General features: G+C 38.8%; 1 long non-coding RNA gene across 1 annotated transcript; it reads right to left on the bottom strand.

Moving 5' to 3' along the window:
- Positions 1-403: 403 nt before the first annotated feature.
- LOC120112260 lies at positions 404-6763 on the bottom strand. Its single transcript, XR_005513739.1, has 2 exons — positions 6439-6763; positions 404-749 (listed from the first exon to the last, which is right to left on the bottom strand). It is a non-coding gene; the product is annotated as an uncharacterized LOC120112260 (long non-coding RNA).
- Positions 6764-8210: the final 1447 nt, after the last annotated feature.

Genomic DNA, 8210 nt, shown 5'->3' with positions numbered 1-8210 from the left:
ATCCCCAGGATACCATGCTCTCAAACTTTCTACATTTTAGGCTACATCCAAAATTATAGCTGTCACGCCCCGATCCGATGGTATGAGTGGAGCATGTGATGGACGGCTGCACATCCACAAGGTATAACCCTATAGAATATGCAAGGCCTACCTTTCTCATAGATATGTGCATTATGCCAGCTCAGACAGTGGTAAGAAAAGCAACAACTCACTCAGCATAATTTTTCAAGAGAGTCTCAAGGGATCATAAAAAAACTCATACAAATATCCAATCAATTTAGTCAAAGAAAAGTTAGTCAGATATTTTCTAGATCCTAAACCTCTCACTGTTCAGTCCCAAATCCCGTCTATTCTTTTGCATCTGAGAAAAATGGAAGATAGAGCATGAGCTTTACAAGCTGAATAAGTTACCAAAACCTCTTGTTGGATCAAATATATTGTACAAGAAGTAAAAATCTTCAGTTTGCATGATTTCCCATAAATAAACAATATGCCATGAATATATGAAATGCATCATGTCTATCAATATAGAATTCAAGATATGTAATTTATCTAGACAAAATAAATTTCCAAAACAAATATAGATGGATTATCCTCTCTCACTCTCGCTCCTAGTCTTCATGACTGTGGCTACAATTGGCCCATGGCAAGCCTTGAAAGGGATTAGATCCTAATGACAATGTGCCGTCCATCGGTCATGTGCCAGTGATCACCTCACTGGCTGCTGGTGGCTTGGAAGGAAACTAGCTCTGAAATCATATGAAAAAATATGCTTCCATCAGTATGTGCTAGCAATCAGCCTTGACTAGCTAGACCTAAAAGAAATCTTGCTCCTGATTATAACATACTATCAGCCGGCATGCGCTAGTAATTGCCCTAGTATAGGCCTAGAAGGTGACTACATCTTGTTCTCGTATGATCATAGTTGGACCATAGAGTAGCAAAATTAACACATAACATATACAATATCAATATATTTATTGATACAATAAAATATAATTCATGCCCAAGTAAATTATATCATACTTGATCCAATATTTTACAAATCATTTTCATGCAGCAAGCATATGATACTTAATTCAAACATAACATAATAACAATAGATTAAATTCCAAATATTACAGATCATGTCATATGCATGGTAAAGCACTAGTTGTGGAGGTAACTTACAAATTTACTCTAAAATCTCTCGAGATTCACCGGTCAAGAAGATCGTCCAAAATCTAAAATAATTAAATGCCTTATTAAATTTCTATAGGATATTATATAATTTGTAATGTCTCAATTGAGTTGTAATACCTTCTTAGGCTCTACAATTTAGGATTTTACAAAAACATTGGTGGTGATTTTAGATGCACGAATAGGTGATTGCCCCAACGGTAAGATCTGATCTATGTCCACACCATGAAGTCTAGCCTAATGTTCAGGGGTCTCGATCAACCCTTAGATCTAATGATTAATTATTATTGAATACTGACACAATAACTATACAATGAGAGGGAGCTTGCAGTTATCTAAATGTGAAAGAATCGGTCCTATCACACCTTCTAGCTATCCAGATCCTAATTTCCATCTGATTAGATTAAGATTCTTGAATTAAATCTAATTTTACAATTAAAAGAAAATTAAGCTAAATAGAGAGGATTAAGCTTGATCTAGGCTGACCATCAAGGGGAAAACAAGAGATTAGGGAAGACTCATATCTAGTATGCAGGTCACCTAGAAGGGCATGGGAGGAGAGAGAAAATATGTGTGAATAGGAAAAGAAAAGAAAAAGAAAAAGATGATGAAAAAAAAAGAAGAAAAGTAGGAGGATGAGGGAGGGATGTGAACGAGAAAACTCATGTTAAAATAGTGAAAAATGGCCTAGTGGTGCTCAAAAGTTGGGCCATGGGAGATGATGGGTCAGTGGTTGGCGAAAAAGGGCAAACCAAGGGCAAAAGAGGACACTTGGGTCCATGGTGGCTTGGATCCAGGTCTAATCGTGGAAGACCCTTAGAGGGTGAGATGAGGTAGAGGGAGGCTTAGCAGCATGGAGATGATAAGCCCATCTTCAACGCTAGGAATCTTAGCAACATGAAATCTTTCTACTATAGGTTCAATATTTTTTTTTAAAAAAAATTAACTCCCGACGCTTTAAAGCGTCATTAAAAAACCCTATGCCGATGCTTTAAAAGCATTGGAAAATCACCGATTTTATCGACGCTAAAAACTTTTTCCACTCATATATCACCGACACTTCGACGACGCTTTGGGTAGCGTCGGACGGATATTTACCGACGCTTTAATGGGAAATCACCCATTTTGCTGACACTTTTGGAAAGCATCGAAAAAAACTTTTCCAACTCATGAATCGCCGACGCTTTGGCTACGCTTTGGGTAGCGTTGGGCGAATATTTACCGATGCTTATAAGCGTCGGTAAAGGATAAAAAAATGCCAGAAAAGAACACTTTTCCTGTAGTTGAGGATGACTTGATCAATCGGGCAAGAAGGAATTAAATGAAGAGAGTTTTCGAGAGGATGAGCAAGGCAGTTTTGCTTCTTGCTTGCGAATCCATTAGCAATTGGGAGCGACTCAAATGGCCGGGCAGCTACTCCATATCGGTCTCTTCGAATCTAGCCATGGTTGCTGTGGCCTTATCCACTTAGAGGAGGCACAGGGCAAAGGAGAGCTGTAACAACCCAGGACAACACCCAAAATGGCTAGCCGGAAGGTATTATTTGGGTTTCTTGATCCTATATACGTACCAAAGATTTACCCAGTGAATAACCAATATGGGACTAAATAAATGTCTGCACATGTTCTCATATACTCCTTCCGTTTAAGCCCTGACATCTTCGTCATGTTAAATGTTCAAATCTTATCACAAACACCACGATCGACTTGTGATCAACCCCAATGGATCCGTGTTGTAGGTCCCCTAGTCTATATAGGTTATGGGCTAGGGTCCGCTCTGATACCATTTGTGACAATTCAGGACCTTATCCAAAATGGCTAGCTGAAAGGTATATTTTTGGGTTCCTTAGTCCTGTATAAGCACTCAAGATCTCCTCGGCGAATAACAAATGTGGGACTAAATACATGCCCGCACGGGTCCTCACATACTTTTCTTGTTCAAGCCTTGATGTTCTTGTCAAGCTAAAGGTTCAAATATAATCACAAGTACCAAAATTGGCCCGTGGTCAACCCCAATGGATATGTATTGCAGGTCCCCTAGTCCACATAGGTTATGCACTAGGTCCGCTCTGATACCATTTGTCATAACTCAGGATCTCACCCAAAATAGCTAGCCGGAAGGTATTATTTGGATTTCTTGATCCTGTATAAATACCCAAGATTTACCCAACGAATAACTGATGTAGGACTAAATACACTCCCGCACAGGCCCTCACATACTCCCTTCATTTGTCACAACTCAGGACCTCACCCAAAATGGCTACCCGAAAGATATTATTTGGGTTTCTTGATCCTATATAAGTATCCAAGATCTACCCAATGAATAATTGATGTGGGACTAAATACACGTCCACACGGATCCTTACATACTCTTCTTGTCACGCCCCCGCCTTGTGTGGGGCACGTGAGGCACCCAGTGCCCACGTGGGGGCCACATGAGGAGGGACCGCGGGGCTTCCCTGCTAGATATTGTCCGGTTCCGAGGCTTCACGCAAGCGTCCTTCACCCCTCCCCGATTTTGTTTTCCTCTCAAAACGTGTCTGCAGGATTAGGAGACACCCGTCTCATATGCCCAGGCTCTAGAACGAGTCTTTCTGATGTAGAACTATTGGGCCTCACACCCTTCCCACCATCGGACAAGAGCCGTCCTCGGCTCTGATACCAAATGTCACGCCCCCGCCTACGCGGAGCACATGAGGCAACCCAGTGCCCACGTGCGGGCCACATGAGGGGGAACACAGGGCTCCCCTGCCAGATATTGTCCAGTTCCGGGGTTTCACGCAAGCGTCCTTCATCCCTCCCCGGTTTTGTTTTTCACCCAAAATGCGTCTGCAAGATTTGGAGACACCCACCTCATATGCCCAAGCTCTGGAACGAGTCTTTCTGATGTGGGACTATTGGGTCTCACACTTCTTATTTAAGCCCTGACGTCCTCGTCAGGCTAAAGGTTCCAATCTAATCATAAGCACCATGATCGGCCCATGGTCAGCCCTAATGGATCGTGCTACCGGTCTTCTAATCCATATAGGTTATAGACTGGGTCTGCTCTGATACTATTTGTCACAACTCAAGACCTCACCCGAAATGGCTAACGAGAAGGTATTATTCAGGTTCTCTGATCCCGTATAAGTACCCAAGATCTATTCAGCGAATAACCGATGTGGGATTAAACACACGCCCGTACGGGTTCTCACAATAGCAATCGCAATTTCTCTATTTCGAGCTTTTTTTTTGTTCTTTTTTCTTTTTAAATAGAAGTCGTCTATTCTTGCCGACTCTAAGTGAGAGAGATTATGGTTGCAAGGGTGAAGAGTGAAGAGAGGGAAAAGTTATTTGTACGTGTTCTAGTGCATCGCATACATGTCTCTTAGTACAAAAAAAAAGTGCAGGGGTCAAAATTTCAAACTCCTCCAAAGAGCAAAGGAAGTTAAAGGAACCAAGTGATCAAAATTTAGAAACACAATAACTATAGCCCCATTTGGGGGAGCTTTTAGAGGGCTAAAAGACATTTTCTGGCCCTCCAAAAGTACTTTTATCCCTCCAAAAGTACTTTTATATGAAATATGTGTGTTTAGTAAAAATTTTGGAAAGCCGTTTCAGCTTTTTCAGAAAGTTAAAAATAACTTTTGGGTAAAGCTCCATTTTAGAGCTTTCTGAAAAAGTATTTTTAGGCCCGATCAGAAAGTAGTTTTTTTAACCAAAATATCCGTGATAAAATATAATAATTACACAAAATGTCTCTTTAATAATTGTTTAACCAATTTTATCACCTAATTAGAAAATTTCTTATATTATGAAAAATTAATTTACGCTAATAATTGTAATATTTTATTTCTTTATTATTGTATTATATTATAAATATAATATTATATTACATTATATCATAACACATTGATATGTTATGTTAAATAATTTAATATTATATTAAATTATTATGCTATAGTATACAATATTATATTACTATATTATAATAATATTATATTACAATACAGTAATATTATATTATATCATATATTTATGTATTAATAAATATTATATTTTATTATGCTCTGTTGTATAATACTATGCAATGTTTTTTATGGTCATTTTGTCATACCAAAAGTACTTTTTCAATTTGTATACCAAAAACATATTAAAGTGGCACATCACTTTAGAGATGTAGTTACCAAACAGCAAACAACTTTTTATAAAAGTTCTATTTCAGAAAGCTTTACTTCCGAAAATTCTATTGCCAACAGCTTTCCCAATTAGGGTCTAGGTCTAATGTATAAACAGGGCAATTCGTTATTTTAAAAATAAAGATATTATTTTGAAAATAAAACTTTAATAATTTTAATGCGCGGTCCCCTCGTGAACTCATATGGAAGAAAAGGGTCTATTGCTCGGCTCCTCAATTTGTGGTGTCCTCCTCTGCCATGCTGTATACGTGTATGGTGGAGAGGGACCGGGAATGGACTGGGTGCTACAAAATAGAAAGATAGATAGGGACTTTTTGTTAATGTGTGGTCCACTAGGGGACCAGTCCATAATTTAGGCTTCACTGAGGCAAATTTGGCATCATATAGAGTAGACGGGTAAAGGAAGGTTTGGGCTGGAATTGGTGTTGGAGGTCGAAGAGGGTATTAAGAACACAAGGAAGGATTCTCTCATACTATATCTATAGAAAAGCTATACGACGTGATTTTAATTTGACTCTCTTTGACATGAAAAAGAATACGAAAAATATTACACAAACATTGCACCCTTAGATCAGATAGTTACAACAAATAATGAACTAAAAATTTAAATATGGTTGACAACCGCATGCGGTTTAGAACCGAACATTATTTCATGCATGTAACCTCTCCATGGTGGCTTTTTGGTTGAGTTCTGAAATGTCTTGGCTTTTGAATTGCGGTGAGGTAAAACTCCAGCCATCTGGATAATATTTTTATCAAATAGCACCTCCAAGTTTGAGAAAATATAGAAATATACATTTGTTTCTCTTGAGACCTAATTAACCTTTTCGGAGTAAGCAAATAAATTAGTAAGTAGACATGATTTTGGACTTTTGAAACAAATGCCATTCTATGGAGAAATCATGCCCAACACCGCGTACACCACATGGCCATGTACCATGCAAATCACTATATCTATTCCCTGCGGGCTCTATTTATCATGCGCTTGTCTTGATGATTGGCTCATAGAAAGAATATCTTAAGAAAAAGTAAAATATTAGAAATAAGATGGTGTAATCCTAAGAAAACTTTTTTGATGTTACCGTAGAAGGAACTCGTTTGATGGATGTCAAGTGCTCTCCATGCTTCAATACCTTGCTTCTTCAAGGAAAACGTGGACAGAAGGTGAAAAGAGGGTATGGGCTCCTCTCTCATGGATGCCAGCTACTCTTTGTCACCAACTAAAAGCAAACAAAGAATGGAAAAAGAAGTGAAAGGCATGGTCAGGAAGGGCACATGGAAGGCTGCTAAAGGGGAAGCAGGGAGCCCCCATACCGGAGACCATCCCTCTCCCCTTCTCTCGAGAAAGATAAGCTCTTAAAAGTGAAGGGATCTTGGCAAGAGCACAGGTCACCATGCGTCATTTATTCCATGTCTTTGGGGGGAAAAGAGAATGGGGTTAGATGTGGATTTGTAATATAAAAAGTATGATCTCATAAATTGGTGGATGACCGAGCATTGCGGGCTAAAGTTCTGCTGCTTGAAAGGGGCTGCCAGTGCTCACCACAGATTGTGACATTAGCTTTAGCTAAAGAGGAGATGAGAAAATAATGCAGCTCTATTTTTTCCACTTGTCTCTTTTGATTAGACTGAATCCTATGATGATGGAAGACCTACCGAGGACCTAAGTGAACATCTTTAGACAAAATAGTGCCACCTGTTCTCCTATTTGCAAAGCTATTATATGTTGCTTGCCTTTAGTTTGGGAGGACATCATAGGGGACTGTTGGTAGTGGGGGGGGATTGAATTGTTCTTTGTTCTTAGCAAAGGAAACTTGGACCTTACTCCTTCAGATTAAAGAAGGAATCCTACTAAAAGAAACCTAGGTTATAAGAATTTTAGGCAATACTTTAGGAAAGTTGGATTGCTTCCCTTCTGTTTCGGAAGGTATTATATATATGTACTGCTTAGGAGAACTTGAGCTGATCTTTGATTTCATGCAGGAAAACTTTTTTCATCACACTTCAAGATTTTCTCTATAGGAATCGGTGTGAGGATCCGTGCAAACATATATTAAGTTCCATATCGGCTATACATTAGATAGGTTTTGGGTACTTAGGAAATCTAAAGAATTCATTATGGCTATTCTTCCGGATGAGGTCTTGGATTGTTACTAATAGTAGTAGAATGGATTCAGCTCATAATTTGTATGGACTAGGGGACATTATAATATGGGCCTATTAGAGCTGACCACATGTCGATCATAGTTTCTGTGATTAAATTTATATGTGATTTAAATGGATTTGGATCCTTAGCTTGGTGAGGATGCCAGAGTTTAAATGAGGGAAGAAGTATGTGAGGACTCCTGCGGATGTATGTTTTGTGGTTAAAGCAAAAATACCCTACCTTTATAGGGAACCATTAGGCAGCTCACAGACTTGGGGCAAGAGTAAGATTGCCTAGTGCTTCCGTTTGTCTATGATTAGCTATTAATTTATAGAAGTAAGCTTTCTAGTAGCTTTATAATTGAGTTCAATGTAGTATAAAATCCTACAAGTTAAGTGGAGTTTGTCTTATTGTTCCACAGGATAAAACAATAAAATAAAATAAATGATACAGGCACATGAGAGTACATGACAAGAATTAGGATGGGTACATTTAATAGCATAGTTATTACATGGACCTTTCTCTTCTCGTTATTATTTCTGACGTTCCAAGTGATAAACATGATCTAGGATTAGCAGTGGGAGATTATGACCTTCGAACACGTTAACCTCTTTCGGCGCATGCACTGAGGAGTAGATGCCAGCTGAACTACCCAAATCCTGCCAGCGCAAGGGCTTAACTTGTATATTGGAAACTCTCTGATGGGGC

The sequence above is a fragment of the Phoenix dactylifera genome, chromosome 10 (genome assembly GCF_009389715.1).
Source record: "Phoenix dactylifera cultivar Barhee BC4 chromosome 10, palm_55x_up_171113_PBpolish2nd_filt_p, whole genome shotgun sequence".
Classification (NCBI taxonomy): Eukaryota; Viridiplantae; Streptophyta; class Magnoliopsida; order Arecales; family Arecaceae; genus Phoenix; species Phoenix dactylifera.
This window is presented reverse-complemented; position numbering and strand designations above follow the sequence as displayed.